This window comes from Coffea eugenioides, chromosome 10, assembly GCF_003713205.1.
Source record: "Coffea eugenioides isolate CCC68of chromosome 10, Ceug_1.0, whole genome shotgun sequence".
Lineage (NCBI taxonomy): Eukaryota > Viridiplantae > Streptophyta > Magnoliopsida > Gentianales > Rubiaceae > Coffea > Coffea eugenioides.
Window position 1 is genome coordinate 25520100 of NC_040044.1, and position 20614 is coordinate 25540713.

At 33.7% G+C, this 20614-nt stretch overlaps 1 non-coding gene across 1 annotated transcript; it reads left to right on the forward strand.

Moving 5' to 3' along the window:
• The first annotated feature begins 19801 nt into the window (after positions 1-19801).
• LOC113750945 lies at positions 19802-19908 on the forward strand. Its single transcript, XR_003464712.1, has one exon. It is a non-coding gene; the product is annotated as a small nucleolar RNA R71 (small nucleolar RNA).
• The last annotated feature ends 706 nt before the right edge of the window (positions 19909-20614 follow it).

The following is a 20614-nucleotide window of genomic DNA, read 5'->3' on the forward strand; positions in this document are numbered from 1 at the left end:
CTGTGCGCTTTCCATGCACGGAAGGTATATTGGGATCATCCAAAGATTTTATTCGAAGTGGTCCACAAAATTACGGTATATAATGGCTATAATAATAAGATTACCAGTTAGTTAACTGGTCTATAAATGTACAATATGAATGACTAGATTATATCGTGAAAGCAAAACTTTGCTCCATCCCACCTATCAATGTCGTTGTAACTGCTCTGGTATAACCACCTATGGTTATGGACAAATGATTAAAATTTCTTTCCATACAGGGCTTTATTTTATGGTATGTTCCTTAATTGGACACCCCTGTATTTAATCGCTTATCCTATTTAGCTACACTTTGTTTTTGTTGAACCATACCAAAGAAAGTAACGTCATTAAGCACCACCGACATTTGGCAGCCTTATCTGCATGCCTTGAGTGCTAATGTTTTCAATTACTTCTGATTTTTTTAATTTTGTGAAATTGACTATTTAGGATTAGATTTTTAAGTAGAACGTGTGTGTAATAAGGAAAATTATTTATTTAATGTTATAAGGAGAAAAGGAATAATAGATAGTGCATGGTATGCCAGTTTTAAACCAGTTTTCCAACAATCAAGAGCAAATTTTAAGCCAAAACACGTCCTCCTCCTACTACTTCATTAATAAAAAATCAGTTTGGCTAACAGGTGCCCCATGGACACTTGTTAAGAGAGGTTCGAAGTATTAATATTTTTTTAGAAAAATGTAGTTAATTTAAAAAAGTGTCTAAATATTGAAGTGCATTAATTGTGGCTATATATATTAATATGATAAATTAAATATAATCTAGATGTATTAGCGAATGTCCACCAGACACCTATTAAAAAAGTCCTTGTCAATAATGCCAGAGGAGGTCTTATGGATTTAATCAAGCCTGTCACTTTAAGCTTTTTCAAGACCACCACTCGAAAATGCACTTTCAAAATTGCCATTACCACCTAACTCCTGTTGTCTTTTCTCCATATAAAATCCAATAACATCTTTTTTTCCTTAAGGGGAATTTGAAATTGCATTGATGTCATACTGAAAACTGATTTTCAATAATTAATTATATAAAATCAACTTTACGTATAATTTGTTAAATGAGGCACGCACTAAGGTCCACCAAAAATGAGTAGTGTTTGATGAAGTTCATTTCTTTAGTACAGTTAAAAATAAAAAGTGTCCGTTACATAAATTTCTGCGTAGTTGCCATGTTTTCTGGGAAAAGGTGTCTAATCTGTTACTCAAAGCGCGTCTCCCGTTTTCTTTGTTGATGCACGGGGACATACCCTTTAGATTACCGCTTCTCTCCCAAAATGCATGATAAAAGGTAACCTGGCTAAGGGTCTGTTTGATAACATAAAAAAGTGCTGAATCTGAATTGTTTCAGACATTCAGATGTTTTGAGTGTTTGATAAATAAAAATCTATTTGCTGAACTTGTTAAGTAGTGCTGAACCTGTGTGTATTTTTTTCAGCACAAGAATCCTAACTGAATGCTTAATTCTGATAATAATCAATAGAATTACTTCAACTATTTTATCTTATCTACCAAATCTACCCTTGTTTATTAATTATGTTCAAAATTCTTATTTAATTAAACAACCTAATATTCTCTATCTAACGATTTTTAGTTTCTCTTTCTCCCCTTTTAATGACTTTCACATCTTCTCCATACTCCTCATATAATATATTTCATCTTTCATATTAATTTGATTTCAAAATAAATATTATCATTTTCATACCTAACAAAATTTAAACTAATTAAATCATAGATTCTATTTCTTTTTTGAATGAAAGGATATAAGGGCAAAATTGTCAAATTAAACTTATTAAGCATTCAGTTATAAATATTTATCAAACAGTATAAATAGGTTTAGCATTAAAATTCAGACATTCATATATTTTTTTCAGTGCTTAAAATTCAGCAAATTAATTGTTTCAGTATTCAAATTTCAGAATTCAGACTTCAGAATTCAGATTCAGATTTATCAAACGGAACCTAAGTTAGGCATGTTTGATAATCTAATTCAATATTTAAATTTAATAAATTTAGATTTTAATATGTTCAGATGAGTTTGATAACAAAAAATTGAACATCTGAATTAATTGCGTGATATCGAATTTTTTAGGCAAAATTTACTCTAAAAAATAACTGATAAACTATTTACTTATTACTAAATGTGATATACATTCAAATATATTTGATTTAATATTTAACAATTTAATAACTTAATAAATTCAATTTTCAATTTTATTAAACACACCCTTACTAAATAAAAATCAAAGTTATTAAACCCCGCAGACAAGTAAAATGATATTTATGAATACAAATAGTGTTTAGTTCAAGGTTCAAAAATGGGCCAAAACATGTGGTGTTTAGTTCCAGAAACAAATACCAACGAGGCCTTGATCAAACCTGCAGGCCAAACGAGTTTGATTGGGTTTTAATCAGATTACTTCTTCAGTCAGATTAACAATCCGACTCTGCTAAGTAGTCTGTTCATTAGGCCAAGTGGTTCAATTTTCAAGATGGGATAGACTGATTTTAAGAACTATGCCTCTAATGATTTTGTTGTAAGCAATTCTACATAGACGCGCCTAAAGAAATCACATAATAAGTTAATGCATCTGCTAGAGATAGATACTCCATAGTTTTTGTTCCCATTTTCGATCTCTTTTCACTCTAATTACACAGATTTTCTAAACTTAGACTACATGCACAATCACAAGTTGTTGCTTAACTTGTATTCTCACGCTTTTAAGTAATGTGGTGTATAATATATAGTGACAAGAATATGTGAAAGAAAGTGAAATAGAACTATGTAATGAAAAAGTAAGACCGACAATTTCCAAACATGTAAATTTTCTCCTCACAAATAGCCATACTATAAATAAGTATATTAAGTAGTGACTTTCATTATCTTCCCAAATTAGTCAAAATCCTCACATAAAACCTTCACAAACAACAAGTACTCCAACTTCTTCAGTAAATCCTAACAATATACATGGGCTGGCGCCATCAACTTTTCAATTTAGAATTCTCCATCAATTTGGGCAGACTGCCAAAAACCTCAAAAAAGTCACGACCTAATTCGCACAATCCCCTTGTCCACTAAAAACAAAGAATTTCGGGATGAACTTCACCGACTCACATCACTATGTACTACAAAAAATTTGAGTAGTGGCATAAAGATCATTTTCCAAAAATTCAAACCCCATCTGCCAAAGCAAGAAAGTGAGATCTGACTAGGATAGTAACAAAACTATTTGAGTTTTGCCAAATGATGCGGCATTTGATTGCGGGTGGGGTCTCTAAGCAGCACTCGTAAACGCCTTTCTCGCGAGGGTTGAAAAGCAATAGGTAAACCAACGTAAAATATATAGTATTCGGTAATGGGCTGCAACCGTTTCGTAGCCGCTGGGGCAATAGCCAATAGCAGGATAGGTTACGTGTTGGCCTAATGACATTTCCCGCTTTACACGACATGACAATATTAGAGTGGCATACACGTGTGAGGAACTAGTTTCGATGACTTGGATAGGTATTGTTCGATAAAATTTCGGGCTTCATTTAGTGGTGATTGGAAACTCTTCCAAATTTTTTGTGAATGTTTTAATAATTTATCAATTAATTGCTTTTAGTGATGTACCAAACCTTACTCCCCGAGTTGACTCGTGCCCCAATTGGTCCAAGAAAGATAAGTTAGGCGCAGTATTTTGAAAATTAATTTACTTTGCCTACACTAATTTGTAAAAATTCTGTACGCATACATACCTCAATAGTGCTAGTTTTGAAGGAGATTTTAAATAATGAAAGTTCTGAAACAATGCACTCACTAAGTAAGGCATTTCGATGAGTTCTTTATTGAAAAAAAAGGGCTTAGACAAATAGAAACTCATGCTGTGAATGCTTTTTACCAGAAAATAATGCATTCACTGAATGCGTTTTTCACTTTGCGAATAGATGTTTTAGAAATACCTCTGTTTGAGAATTAATTTCAAGAAGTCTCACTATTTGGGAATTAAATTGAAAAAGTCACACCTTTTGAGAATTTACTCTGAAATAATTATTTATATTTATTGATTTATCAATTATTAGTAATTTCTTATGAAGTCAGAACTAAGGATATATATATATATATAGGTAGACAAAATTGTTACAACAATTAATTTTGGAAAAAAAATACACCAGACAGTTGAAGGGCATTGTTGATCAGTACAGTATATGAGAAAAGCCGCCTTGCTTTGCATGTAGACAAAGTTGATGCAGAAGAAACAAAAATATATAGCAACAGGGCCTGCTTGGCGAAATATTTGCCCCCTGGATTTTCTACATCGACAAAGAGAATGAGCTTACAGCTGTTTTCTGAATATAAAAAAAAAAAAAAATCATCAACCAGTGACGATGAGTGTTTTTTGGCATTTTATCAGAGTTTGACCTGTGAGAGGTGGGGCTTTATCTCTTGGGTAAATTCTTGCATTCAAGTCTATGAAGTTGGGTAACACACTTTGTTAGTGGCCACTTCATCCCCCTTCAAACATCAAGCTAATAGATAGAACTCAAGTTGGCAAAGACACTTGAATAAAGCTAATAGAAAAAATCTCATTGTTGAGCCTTTTTAAAAGATAGTAAAAAAAAAAAAAAACCCAAAACCAGACTTTTGTTTAGATCAATAAAATTCAAGAATCCAGCCCCCCCTCCCCCGGTCCCCCCTTTTTTGAGGTGAGGTGGGGGTGGAATGGAGAGCTGGAAGGCCCAGTTATAAGTTTTTAGTTTTGAAGGATGTGGAGAGTATCTTGCCATATAGAGGGGGAGGAAGAGCGGATGGTGTAAACTTCTTGTTACTTAATTTGTTTTTGCTTATTTACCCTCCGCTAAATAGTTATATAGTAGAAACCTCCAATAACCGTTAGTAATTTTTGTTAACAAAACAAAAAAATTATATCAAACAAGCTAATAAAACCTTTTAGTAACTGCTTATTATTTTTTCTTATATATATATATATATATATATATGTATGTATATTTAAATTTTTGTACACACACAAGGTGTGCATTCCCACTAATAGAAGATTAAAAGTAAAGTTTACCTGCACTGAATTGAGATGGATCTTGAGGCCTTTTTTCTAATGAACTTAAGCTCCAATTTGGACTGAGTCTTATTTTGGGTTGGAGGAACAACATCCTAAGCAATGCTTTCTTGGACAATTTTGGGCCCTTTAGATATTATATGTCATCGAATTCATTAACTGCAAATAAAATGTTAAGGGTGCACAACAGATTCTCTGACAGTATTCTTAGAACAAATTAATAATCCAAGGAAAAAAAAAAAAGGTAGCTGTTGCTCCTGTCGTGAAATTTGTATATTGGAAAGTTTTATTGTAACATTTGATTTTAGGACACATAGTCAGAGCTAGCATATGGGGAACTGTGAATAGATGAAAAAGGTCTGATTTCACCGTAGTAAACTTCAAATGCTACTACGCGGAGAGCTGGTATGAGAAACAGTCTTCAATGTGGTTTACCACTATCCTCAACGTTGTTGGAAGTGCAAGTGGAATGGTTCTCCAACATAGTGAATTTAGGTTTTGGGCCAAGAAATGATGTGTCGGCCACCAAATCTTCAACAACAGAGCCCAACCCCTTGTTAAAAAATGGATAAAGACACCAACCACCCAATCATTGTTTCTTTTAGATATACTTGCATTTGCAAATGCACACTCGTTATAAAGTATATAATATTTTAATTTATTTTAATTTTCTTTTGAAAGTTGCCATATTCACTATTTTGATTGTCGTGGAAACTGTCATACTTATTATAATATATGTCATTTATGTGGAACTATTACCTAAAACAATTGCTAGTTATTCTTACTCAAGAATAAAAATAGCAATTTGCAAAAAAGGATTGCTAGAGAGAATGTTTAGATTTGCTCATTAAAAGAATTGTCTCATAGTTGAAAAAAACATTTTGTGATCCCTATTCTACTCGATAGAGTTGAATACATTTTTGGTGCCACATTTTTAACTTTAGATTACTTAATTAGAACTTATTTATTTATAGCCATTAAATTATTGAACTAGTAGTTAATCTTGGAATTTGTTTTGACTAATCTTAAAATTTTTGGCCATTGGCTAATAGCCGCTCATTCATACTAGTTTTCTTCTTCTTCTCTGACAAGCCAATAGGAAGTTTGTTATAGACATCACGTTTGACTGCTACATTAGATACAATTACCTCCTTGGATTAAATGTTTAATTATTTTGCCTAAAATCAAATTGTCCTTTAGAACAACCTTAGCCATTTGATAACATTTCAATTGTATTTTTTCTATCCCTTTACCATTAGATTCAACCAAAGAGAATGATTTGGTTTAGGTGGGGTTGGATGGCTTATTCTTGCCAATTTTTTACCAAAAATAAATAAAATTGTATTTTGCACGAATAAGTGAAAGTGAAAAAATGCCTCTTTCTTCCCTTGTTTAATTCCCCAATCACATAGAATAGAATAAAGAATTGCTTGGAATTCCTTACTTTTCTACCATTTGGTAACACCCTCTTGCACATCTTCTTCAGTTTATTCTTAAAACTGCCATGCTAGCATACTCACGCATATATATTTTTTGCCTATTACATGGTTTTATTTTGCAATATTTAAGTGATCATTTAGGAGCTTTGGTTCATTGACGGCTTATGGTAGGTTTGTCAAAATAATTCAAAATAGTATACTGTTTAGTTCATTGCTCCTTAGATGCTTTATTCAATTAGAGACTTTATTACTCAACTATTAATTCTAATTTTTTTCATTCTAAAGAATCTAAACAAAACAAAGAAGCAACAAAAAAAGTTTAACAAACATTCTTCTATACTCTTCCTGCAGTTTTTAGTTTGAACTTACCAAGCACGTATTAAAAGATGTAGAAAGGAGACTGTATAACAATACTTTTCTATTATTGCTATCAGTGTATTGTTCCTCTTTACTTGAGCATTAATTGCACAATTTTCTGAATTATACATACTTAAACTCTTTGCAAGTTCATTTACTAGTCATATAAGCCTTTTGTTGGTGTAAATTTTATTCCTAGCTGAAATTTGAAAATGAATTAAAAGCAAACATAAACATAGGTCAAGAACCTAATATATTTTATTAGTTCGTTCATAAGCACTGTAATAAGAGATCATCCTTTCTAATAAAGAGTAGCAATGTTCTTGTATAGTTTATTGACCAAACTATTGATTATTTAGTTTATAGAGACTATTGTATTATCGATTCCTCAATCTTGGAATTGCAAGGTCAGAATCGCAGGCTTATCAAAGGTTATTCTCCTATGAAGTATATGAAAGCAATTGTTTTGCCTTTGCAACTTCTAGAGAATAGTCTTCTCCATCAGTAACCTTTGATGTCTTGGTATTTGATGGGGAAAATCTAACTCCCATTTCCTTAACATATGGTATATGGTATTATATTAGAATAGGAAAAACTGTAGATGACAACCTTAACTGAGATAGAAATTAAAAAGATTGCATGCACCTATTCAGATGAAAAAACAAGAATTTTTTCTGCCAACGAGCCCTAATCTCTTAGGAATTGATAAAGAAAATCTTTTAGACTTCCTACAATACATGGACATCATAATCTAAGAACAAGAAACCAAAGGTAAAAAACTGATTGACGATGGATGTTAAAAAATTTGCACAGATATTCAACTCAAATGAAAGAAACTACATGCATTACAAACCAAAATATGCGTAGAACTTCAAACTTTCTATCTATTTCTACTCAAAATACTATTATGGTCATGTATAAAAGTTCAGGTAATGAATTTTGGTTTCACTCTGATTCTTGTTTTTTCTGTACTCACTTTCATCCTAACTAACATTAACTATTCTATATGAACTTTAATACTATATAATGAGCATGTAGGACAACTTGCTAATGAATAGAGACTTGTACCAGTAGAAAAATGTGTTCAGGTCACATTTACATTGCATTTCTCTTAGCTTAATTAATTTCTATAAGTATCTATGAAAAGTTGTAATGATGTAAATTGTCATTTACTCATTCAGTTTATAAGGAATTCCTAAGAAGGTAAGAGAATTGTCAAACTTCATAGTTGACATGCCTGGTATTCTTCTAAAGTAGAAAGATTGCACTCACCGTGGATCAAAAAGTTTCATTTTGAAACAGTAAACTTTTACTGCTCCAATGGCAGTGTATTGCTCACTCAAAACAAACTTCCAAATTTCTTAAGAGAACTTGTGACTTCATCCTTAGAGGAAGAATAGGGATTTAGAAATACATTAGAACATATAACAATGAATTTGGATTCCGATCTTTTGGCATTAAATGTGATAAAAATCTATCAAGAAGAAACAACAGAATTTATACATTACTAATTTAGGGGTAGGTATAGCGGCATAAAATCGAGTAGTTTGACTCGAACTTGTAAGTAGTTTGGTCAAGAGTTTGTCTCAAACTCGGCCAATGCTGAGTTTGAGTTAAATTCAAACTAATTGATTGTCGATTTTGAACACTGTGAGCTTAAGCTTGCAGCTCGATGTGCTTAATCAAGTAATTATTTTTTTAATTTAATCAAATTTTTAGTATTATGAACTTACATGTTTATTATGAGTATTGTAAAAATTTAGGTATCTTATATCTTGACTTAAAACGCATACAAGGTTGTTAAAGTCATTTGATGCAAAAAAAAAAAAAAAAAAATGCACATTTGTAAAGAAAAATAATTTGTAAACGTTCTTCTTCACAATTTGGTACGCACACACTTCATTCTTCCAATTTTTCTTTGTCCAATCGATCATCAAGCTCACTTAAAGGAAACCTCTACAACTCAAAATTTTCCTCTATTTTTACCAAATTCTTCAACTAAGTTGTAGTGAGCATTAGCATTGAAGTTCAATTGGAGCCAACCATGTGGATTGCGAACTCAATTAGGGGCAATCATGAAAACAACTCTACTAGGATTCCGTCTGCTTCACAATCTTTGGACTAAACTCAGTGAAACATCTCCTTCAGTCATCCAATTTCAAGTAAATATATGTGATTGCTCTCTTGGGTCTTATATTTTGGCAATTTGATATGAAATTTATAAATTGTAACCTTGAAACCCCAATAGGAAATGATTAAATTCTAATTTATTTTTGAAGAATTATTTAGTCTTTCGTATAGGATTGAAAGCTCTATTCTAATATGTAATTTATCTACAATGAAATTAAAAAAATTGGAAATGAATCGCTAATTTGAGTATGGTTTATTTGGGGATTTTGTTATAGTGGCTATTAGACTTGATTTTTGTGGAATAGAAAGGGCTAGAGGAGCTTGACAAGGTTGGAGGAGATGTGAAACTAGTTACAAAGAATGCAATCTAACTCTACCCCTTCGAGAAGTGGTTCAGTATTAGGCGCGATAGCGGTGAGAGTGGGTAAGCTATTGATCTTTTTCAAACCTATCCTTAAAGTAGTTTGTATTCTTTCTTTTTTAAAAAAATTTTTTTATTGCTAACTAAGTCACATATATTATTTCTTTGAACATGTTTGGCAATTTTTTTTAAAAAAATTTACCATTTAATGAATATTGAACTATGGATTTTCGCTTTGAAAGTGATAGGGCAAATGGTGATACTATTGGATTATGGTTGTACAACAAAGAATCTATTGTACAGATATGTATAGGAATGGATGTGTCATTATTGTGAACTTCTTTGTTGTGTATGTTGATTATAGCACTGAAAGTGCAATTACAAATCTAATTTTTAGTTTATGGCTGTGAACAGTCCCATATGGTTGATTTGTTCTACAATTTTACCTGAAGATTTGTTGGTTGCGAGCCTAAAACTTTTACCTCAAAAATCTGGTTTGGGCCTAAGATTTGCTGAATTTTTCATTACTTCCATAGCCAAAAGAGAGGAGAAATAGTCTCACTTTCCAATTTTACCTTAGATTTGCAGTTTGCTGATATTGTCCTCTTCAAATTAAGGTAATATAGTTTACAAGAGTATAAATACTGGTTTTTTTGTTCAAGTAGTCATTTGCAAGAGTTCATGGTTAGTATTGATTGCTTTATCAGTTGGGCAGAATATGTATTCTATTTTTCAAAGAAAGATGTCTTAATGTAACTTGAATATCCATAGACTAGTGACAGATTATTAATTTGCTTTTTCAAAGCAACCTAGTTGCTTTATTGCCTTATAATGCTGCATTGTTTTGTATTAAAGGCATGTCTAGTTTGCTTGAGATTTCTTCAATCCCACAAGTGTCAAATGCAAGTTCCTCTATTCCACTAAAATTGTACAACCTTGTATTTGTAAGTAAAAGTCAATCCAGTAAATGAAATTACTATAGGTACTTAAAGTGTTCCTATGAATATTAAAATAGAATATGTGGAGGTTGAAGACCATAATGTAGAAAGAAAATAAAACATCTTAAGCATGGGAGGGTTTCGAAAAATTTACAGAAGATTCCATTTTCTATGTAATTTATCCGCATTATAGAACAAAATTATCATGGGCAAAAACCAAACAAACCAACAACATGTTAAGGCATCAATAAATTTGTCAGGCAAAAAAGAAAAAAATTAGAAAGGCCAAGCAATAAATAAATGATCAATGTTTAACAAGTTGATGGGACTTTTCCAATTGTACCGGCCTTGCATTCGGGCAAATGTGGCATGAAAAAAAAAGGGACAAAGTTTCACATTGGATCTTAATACATGAACATCTTTTCACTATATTGGAGGAATAAGGTTTCATCCTTTTATGCATAAAAATGGGATGCCTGAGTGGCATTAGATCTCTTGGTTGACAATTAAAAATGACTGTACAAATTTATGAGTTTGCAGAAAAGAAAGTGAAGAATTATTGAGACACCTGAAGAAGATGAATTTGAAAACTAATTTGTGGAAATTGAAGAACCAAAAGATTGAGTGCATGGTCATCATGAAGCCATTAGATTGGTGCAAATTAGAAGTTGCAAAAGAGGATACTTGAAGACCTAGTGACGGGTTTTCACTTTAAGTGCAAGTTTAATTCCGATTTTACACCCGTTGGACTGCAAGTATACAGGTCGCAATTTTAGTACAAGATGCGTATCGGGTCGATCCCACGAGGAGCAATTTAAACAATTACTAAGCCCCTGTTCTCTCTATTATTTAGACTTACAATTAATTTTTGAGCAGAGAAAGTCTAATGCTGTAATCTACAAATCTGATATACAAATCTAGTTTAACAAATGCTGAATGCAAATAGAGAAATTTCACTTAATGAAGATTCTAGGGATGTAGATTCCACTTATGGCATAAACTACACAAATGAATGGATTTACTTCTTGCTATTATTCTTGCTTAACCAGAGATTTATTTCCAAGATTACCAAGTCTCATTTTCATGATGAAATGGCTTAGAGCAATATAGATTTCCCTATTTTCATGGTGAAATACTACTACTACTCCGTTTTATTTCATGAAATGCTCAATAATCCACCTAAGTGTATCTCTATTTTCATGAACATACAACTCAAGCACTACTCATGTGTTTCAATTGTTATTACCAATTCTCATTGAATAATAACACTATAAACATGCTATTGGTGATCAATCAATAACAAGAAATCACAGCTACACAAGTAGACAAGTTAACTCAAGATATAACAAGTGTAAATCACATTCAATTAGTATTATTTAGCCATAAGTTTCATCTACTCCCTAGATGAAGGAGTTTAGCTACTCATGAATGATTTAACAATCAAATTCACAAGTTTATTACTGCAAAACATCATAAAGTACAAGTATAAGAAAGATAAAAGAAAGCTTAGCCAATTGAAGGTGAAGCTCTCCAATTCCTGCTATGTTCTTGCACAATATGATTACAAGTGAAAACTCTAAATGCTTCTCTAAGAACTCTTAACTAGAGAGAAAACTTGTTGCAAGAAGGAAAACTAGCTACGTCTGGTCATCCAGGCTTCTCCCCTGTATTTCTGCATAAAAGGTGGTAGAAATTCCATTCCTCTCACTTCATAATTTCCTCCACTCAGATTTTGTAAAAAGAAGTCAAAGATATGATGTTTCCTTTTGTCCACACTCATTTGGTCTTCTCTTTTATTGCAGAAGCATGTGCACCGAATTCCCTTGCATCTTATAGCTGGAAAGTGGTATGCACACAAGAGAATTGACTGAGTCAAATTGCAGAATTTCGGCTATAAAACGCGCCTACACAAAACGCGGTATAAACTCGCGTTTTTTCTACTCGCGTTTTCACTCTGGCCTTATTTCAACTGCGATTTTCTCCATGATAAAGGCCAAAATAGCTTTTGTGCAAAACACAAAAGTTGTAGCCCTTTGAGTTAGCTTTCCAATGCTTCAAGAATCATCCAAATCGGAGCATTGTAGCCTGAGATATGATCGAAATACTGTCACCTGTTCAAACCTCTGTTTTAACTTCCGACCACAGAATGCAGCTTCTGTATTCCAACGTTTTGCCCATGAAGATGGCAGAAATGGATTTCGATGTCTTCATACGAATTGTAGGTCTCTTTCTTAGCTTTAAAATGGTATAAAGATCACCTCAATCCGATAAGTGTAGCTCCAGATATGGTCAAAATACTGAAGAGTGTCAAAACTGACTTGTATTGCATTTCCTCACTTGAACATTTTTCACTTCATTCTTCTTGTTGCCACTTGAATTCATCACCAAATCTCTATTTTTTACCTCATTTGACATCCTTTGGTGATTGAATCATCATTCCTGCATAAAAATGAAGTTTTTACCATTAAAATCAATAGAAATGCAATATTATCCACTTTTACCAAAAATATATAATTTTACCAAAAACCTCTTTATTTTATTTATAAAACTAAATAATCAACTCAAAATTAACTAATAAAATGCACTTAAAAATACGTAAAATAAACTCTTATCAAATACCCCCACACTTGAATCATTGCTTGTCCTCAAGCAATATGAAATTCCAACCATCAATGATCCAAAAATTGAAAATAAACATATGTAGTATTTCAACTCCATTTCCTTGAATCAAGGTAAATAACCTTATGTGATCTTTCCATTAAGTTCAAGTACTCATAATATCAAGCAAAGAAGAGCCAAGTATACCATAATTTTACCAATTCAACTCAACTTCTTATTTTTATCCAATTTCGCAAGCAAGCAACTCCTATAGTCAATAAAGATGCTAACTAATCTCATGATCAACTTCTTATTTTTCTTAAAGAGGGATTTAATTTACTTTTATATATATATATATATATATATATATATTTTAAGGATTAAATATTACTTAAGTTGTGAAAAATGCCTTTTGACGCGAAGATCAACATTTTTAGATGCAGATCCCCGGTTACTCAACATTTCACATACTCAAGTTGCTTTGCATACTCTTAATTCAAGTACCTTTTTACGCGAATGTCGACATTTGTAGATGCCAACCCCCGGTTACTCGGTACGAGAATCATTGGAGTAGAATAACCCCTTTTTTTTTGATGTATATATATAATAAAATTCCCTCTAAGAGTAATCATGAGAAGAGTATGACACTTATTAACCATATTAATTTCTTATCTTATAAAATTAGATAAAAAGAAGAATTTTCATCAAATATACAAAATGTAGGCATAATTTTCTCCACTTTACTAGATATACTTTCCTATAAATGTAAAAATTATAATCACATAAAAATCATTTCCAAATTTCATAAGAAAAGAAGTATCAAAACCGCATATATTTATTTCAAAAGGATAAGTGACAAAATTTTATTTATTTATTATAGTTAATAACATATATATGTATAAGGTTTTGGAAAAATTTTGACAGAATCTCCCCTTAAAAGTGGACTAAAACTCCCTGCCAGCAACCACAAGAAACACCATTTAAGCACAAGAATTATATCAAACACAACTAAAACCACAAGTATCACACATATTTCTCCCCCCACACTTAAATTACACATTGTCCTCAATGTGTAGGGAAGAAATGAAACAAAAGAAGAAAAGAAAAGAAAGAAGTACTCCCCAAGTCAATGGCTGAGATCCTTATCAGCCACTAATCACGGACCACTGTCAAAATACAAGTACCTACCACATAGAAAACAGAAAAATAAAATGAAGTTAAACATCTTAAGTTCCACAAGTTAAGATAATTAGGCAAGCAAGTTCATCAACTAAAGATAGCTTCTGCAGTGTGCCAAGTCAGTCATCCCCCTCGGCATCATCGTCATCCTCTGCATCACGATTGGGCGGTGGATGAATGCCCAAATGATCTTCAATTCGGCTTAGACGATTATGGAGTACAAATGAAGATTTGTGAGTTGGGTAGAAGAGAAGAAGAAAAACGCGGCTGGAAAAATGAAAAAGTGAAGAAATGTTCTGGAAATCGCGTTTTTGAAGCAGAAAAATGAACCGAAAACGCGACTAAAAACGCGCCTTCAACGCGCGTTTTTAAATCCGCGTTTTCTGCACAAATCTCGCAGAATTTAAAACGCGGTTACGTATTAAAACGCGACTTAAAGTCGCGTTTATATGTGTCGCGTTTTCCAGTTTTGCTCAGGCGTGAAAACGCGACTTCCTCTAAAACGCGACTTAAAGTCGCGTTTTAAAGGCGCGTTTTCTGTTCTGCAGGCGCAGAATTGAAAACGCGATTCTGAGAAACGCGACTTATAGTCGCGTTTCCTTGGAAAACGCGTTTTCGGCTTCGATTTTTAGCAGAATTTCAACTTTTGAAAAATTACAAAAGGTACCCCAATGACTCAAAATGCATCATAGATCATTTGTTTGCCAATTTTAATCACTGGAACAAATGTAAAACATTAAAAACATGCATTTTACCCCTTTATAATGAATCAAAAACACCTTTAACGCAAATCGAGGGGTTGAGTTGTTTGATCACAGTTCGCCTTTTTCACCTCAAATGGTCATTCTTGCTTCCATTTGCCAACCCTATCACACAAAAACAACAAATTAACTAAAACACTTATTCAAACCACAAAATGACACCAATTTAACACATAACATAAACATTGGGTTGCCTCCCCTTTTAGCGCTTTTGTTTATAGTCGTTGGCTCGACTCACACATTCAGTTTCTTAATTTGAAGAAGAGTCGCCCAAAAGACATATGAGTCCTTTGGGTACGATTTCACCTGCCAAGTAGGGTTTCACTCGTTGTCCATTGACCTTAAACCTTTCATTTCTTGAATTTGCCACTTCAACCGCTCCATAGGGAAATACTTGAGTGACTTCAAATGGTCCAGACCACCTTGACTTCAATTTTCCTGGAAATAACCTCAGGCGTGAATTGAATAAAAGCACTTTTTGCCCTACCTGAAATTGTTTAGGAATAATGTGCTTGTCATGCCAATATTTGATCTTTTCTTTGTAAATTTTGGCATTTTCATATGCATGTAACCGGTGTTCCTCCAATTCACTCAACTCAAGTAATCTCCTTCCACCTGCAAGATTAAAATCTATATTAATTGCTTTAATAGCCCAATAAGCTTTATGTTCAATCTCTACAGGTAAGTGACAAGCTTTTCCATAGACTAAACGATACGGCGACATCCCTAAGGGAGTCTTAAATGCCGTTCGGTAAGCCCATAGTGTGTCATCTAGCTTTGTAGCCCAATCCTTGCGTGATTTATTCACAGTTTTCTCCAAAATGAGCTTTATCTCACGATTAGCTAGCTCCGCTTGTCCATTGGCTTGAGGATGGTACGGGAGTGATGTCTTGTGCCTACAGCCATATTTAAACAATAAGGAATCCAGTTGTTTGTTACAAAAATGTTTTCCTTCATCACTTATTATGGCCTTAGGTATACCAAATCTACAAAAAATATTCTTTTTAAGGAATCGGAGTACAACCTTAGAGTCATTAGTAGGTGAAGCGATTGCTTCTACCCATTTAGAAACATAATCCACTGCTACTAAGATGTACTTATTATTAAAAGAGCTTGGAAATGGTCCCATAAAGTCTATACCCCATATATCAAATAATTCAACTTCTAAGAAGGTAGTTAGGGGCATTTCATTCTTTCGAGATATATTTCCAGTTCTTTGGCATGCATCACAACTTTTAACATATTCCCGAACATCTCGATACATAGTTGGCCAATAAAACCCTGATTGCCATACCTTTGCCACAGTTTTTGAGGTGCTAAAATGTCCACCTGTTTCAAGGTTATGACAATGATATAAAATATTATGTACCTCGTTTTCGGGAATACATCTACGTACCATACCATCGGCACAATGTTTATACAGCAATGGCTCCTCCCAAAAGTAACTTTTGACATCATGTAAGAATTTCTTCTTTTGATGGTAATTAATTCCCTTTGGAATCTCTCCACTTACCAAAAAATTAGCAATATCAGCATACCATGGAGAATTGATAATTGCTAGGACAAACTCATCCGGGAAATTCTCTTGAATAGGAACTTGATCCTTGACTGGAATATATTCTAGGCGTGATAGATGATCCGCTACTAGATTCTCTGTTCCCTTTTTGTCTTTTATTTCCACATCAAATTCCTGCAATAAAAGAATCCACCGAATTAGTCTTGGTTTTGCATCTTTTTTATGTAACAAATATTTAAGAGCCGCATGGTCCGTATATATAATAACTTTAGATCCTACTAGATAAGATCTAAATTTATCCAAAGCAAATATCACTGCCAATAGCTCTTTTTCTGTGGTTGCATAATTGAGTTGTGCTTCATTTAACAACTTGCTAGCATAGTAAATGACGTGCAACCGTCCTTCTTTCTTTTGTCCCAAAACTGCTCCAACCGCATAATCACTTGCATCACACATCAATTCAAATGGTAGTGACCAATCAGGCGAAGTTATAATTGGGGCCGAAATCAATTCCTTCTTCAACCTTTCAAATGCAACCAAACAATTGTCATCAAATTGAAAAGGAGTATCTTTACATAATAAATCACATAATGGCTTTACTATTTTAGAAAAATCTTTAATAAAACGTCTATAAAAGCCAGCATGTCCTAAAAAACTCCTTATCCCCTTGACATTGCTTGGGGGTGGCAATTTTTCGATGACTTCTATTTTGGCTTGATCCACCTCAATTCCCTTGGAGGAAATCTTGTGTCCTAAAACAATTCCTTCTTTTACCATAAAATGACATTTCTCCCAATTCAGTACAAGATTTGTTTCCTCGCATCTCTGCAAAATCAATTCCAAATTATGAAGACACTGATCAAAAGATGAACCATACACAGAAAAATCATCCATAAATATCTCCATAATTTTCTCAATATAATCAGAAAAAATAGCCATCATGCATCGTTGAAAAGTTGCGGGAGCATTGCATAACCCAAATGGCATTCTTCTAAAGGCAAAAGTGCCATAAGGACATGTAAATGTGGTCTTCTCTTGATCCTCTGGAGCTATAGCTATTTGATTATATCCTGAAAAACCATCAAGAAAACAGTAAAATTCATATCCGGCTATTCGCTCCAATAATTGATCAAGAAATGGTAGGGGAAAATGATCTTTTCTTGTTACCGTATTTAACTTACGATAATCGATACACACTCTCCACCCTACCACAAGTCTAGATGGAATTAATTCATCATTTTTACCCACGATTGTAGTCATTCCACCTTTCTTTGGTACCACATGAATTGGACTAATCCAAACACTATCGGAGATAGGAAAAACTATACCTGCGTCAAGCCATTTAAGAATTTCATTTCTTACCACCTCTTTCATGTTTGGATTGAGTCTTCTTTGTGTTTCCACCACTGGTTTGCAACCGTTCTCCAATAAAATTCGATGCATGCATATAGAAGGACTTATACCTTTAATGTCTGAAATTGTCCATCCAATTGCCTTCTTACGCCTTCTTAGAACTCTTAACAACTTTGCACACTGTTCATCATCAAGGTCAGCACTAACAATTACAGGTAAAGTTTTATTTTCTCCAAGAAATTCATACCTTAGATGAGTCGGAAGTGGCTTGAGCTCTAACTTTGGAGGTTCAATTTCTGAAGGTTGTGAAAACCCTTTTCCTTGGCCAAGACTTTCATACAAATTACCCCTTTTATAAGGTGCTTGAAAATCCAAGTATTTGGCCAATTCTTCAATTTCTTCACAAACATCTTCTTGCTTACCTAAACTCATTAAACAATACTCAAGAGGATCTAAGTCAAAGTTGACTTGACTCATCTCTTGGGTTAGTTTATCAATTGTGCCAATAGAATAAGCATGATCGGTAAAAGAAGGGTATTTTTCCATTTCATTCAAATTAAATTCTACCTCTTCTTCACCTACTTGAAACTTAAGTTTGCCATTTTTTACATCAATAATAGTACCTGCAGTAGCTAGAAATGGTCTACCTAGAATAATTGGCATAGATATATCTTCTTCCATATCTAATACCACAAAATCCACTGGAATGATAAATTTTTGAACTTTTATCAATACATTCTCCAACACTCCCAATGGATATCTAATAGACCGATCCGCTAGTTGCAAAGTGATATTAGTGCGTTTAAGCTCATGCAAACCCAATTGTCTAGCCACCGTTAAAGGTATTAATGATACACTAGCACCAAGATCACACAATGCCTTAGAAAAATCAACGTTACCTATGGTGCAAGGTATAGAAAAACTCCCCGGATCCTTCAACTTCGGTGGTAGCTTATTTTGAATAATTGCACTACATTCCTCCGTTAATGCTATTGTTTCGCAGTCTTCCAACTTTCTTTTTCTAGTCATGATTTCCTTGAGAAATTTCGCATAAGATGGAATCTGCAAAATAGCATCGGCAAAAGGAATGTTAATGTGCAATTGTTTGAAAAGTTTAACAAATTTTTCAAAATCTTTATCAAACTTATTTTGCTTTAATCTTTGTGGAAATGGAACCGCAGGGGGTATTGGAATGGTAGTGGAAGATGATGGTTGCTTTTCTCTTGGATTCTCCCGCCTATTTTCCTCCACAATCGCCTCTTGGTTCCTCTGCTTTTCTTCTTGTTTTTCATTCTCATCTTTCTCAACTTCCTTCACTGGAGGATCTTCTAATTGTCTACCACTACGAAGAGTAATGGCTTGCACCTGCTCCTTAGGATTGACCTCTGTTTTGCTAGGTAATTCTCCTTGATTTCGATTATTCAAAGAACTAGCAATTTGACCAATTTGGACCTCTACATTCCTGTACATTGTAGTGAGTTGATCCAGTCTCCCTTCTACTCGTTCAAATCTGTCCGAAGTCACCGTAGCAAGTTTTTCCACCGCGATCTCCCAACTTGGTTTAGTTTCAGCCTGTGGTTGCCTTGGTTGAAATCCCGGCGGATTGGTTGGCCTTTGTTGATTTCCTTGATCCTTCCATCCGAAGTTTGGATGATTTCTCCATCCCGGATTGTAAGTATTCGAGTAGGGGTTATTTTGAGCATTACGATTGTAATTATTGACGAATTGTACCTGTTCAGAATCGACACACTCATTAGTATCATGTTCACCTCCACATACAGAACAGCATGCTACATGTGCATTAGATGAACTTGGACCTTGTCTACTTAGCAATTTCATCACATTATTCATTTGAACACTCAGCATATTGAGAGTGTCCATTTCTATCATACCTGCGTGACGTCTTGTATTACCTCTCTCATTGGCCCATTGATAGTTATTTGCTGCCATTTCTTCTATCAAATTATGAGCTTCTTGGGGTGTTTTTCCCATTAAAGCTCCACCTGCAGCTGCATCAATAATAGTTTTAGTGGAGAAAGATAAACCATTATAAAAGGTTTGTATGATTAACCACTCCGGCAGTCCATGATGTGGACATTTCCGAAGCAAATCTCTAAACCTTTCCCATGCCTCATATAATGATTCACCTTCCAATTGGCTAAAACTAGTGATATCCATTCTAAGCTTAGCAGTCTTACCTGGTGGAAAATACTTATTTAAGAATGCTCTTGATAATTCATCCCATCCAGTGAAAGTATTGGGAGCATGAGAGTGTAGCCAAAGTTTGGCCTTATCTCTCAATGAAAATGGGAACAATCTTAGCCTTATAGCATCATCACTAACTCCATTCATTTTAATTGTATCACAAATTTCCAAGAATGTAGCTAAGTGTGTATTAGGATCTTCTACTGCATTACCTCCAAATTGAGATTGTTGAACCATTTGGATAAGTGATGGTTTAATCTCAAAGTTGTTAGCATTTACCGCAGGCCTTGCTATGCTCGTTTGTGAACCTTGTGTTCCCGGTATAGTAAAATCTCGCAGAACTCGCCTATTTAGGTCATTTTCAGCCATTTCTTCTTCAAATGGTAATTCTATCAAGATATCTTCTATTGGCTGCCAAACCTCTTGTTCCTCTTGATACAGTGTATTCCTCCTTTGTCTCCGCAATGTTCTTTCAATTTCAGGATCAAAATGTCCAACTTCTCTATTTGATCGGTGCATGCACTACAAATAAAAATAAGAGAAATTTTTGTAGTTTTAATTCAACAACTTGGATAAAAACAATGAAAATGTCTAAATTAATAGAGATGACTAGGCCCTAATATTGCCGCTCCCCGGCAACGGCGCCAAAAACTTGACGGGTTTTCACTTTAAGTGCAAGGTTAATTCC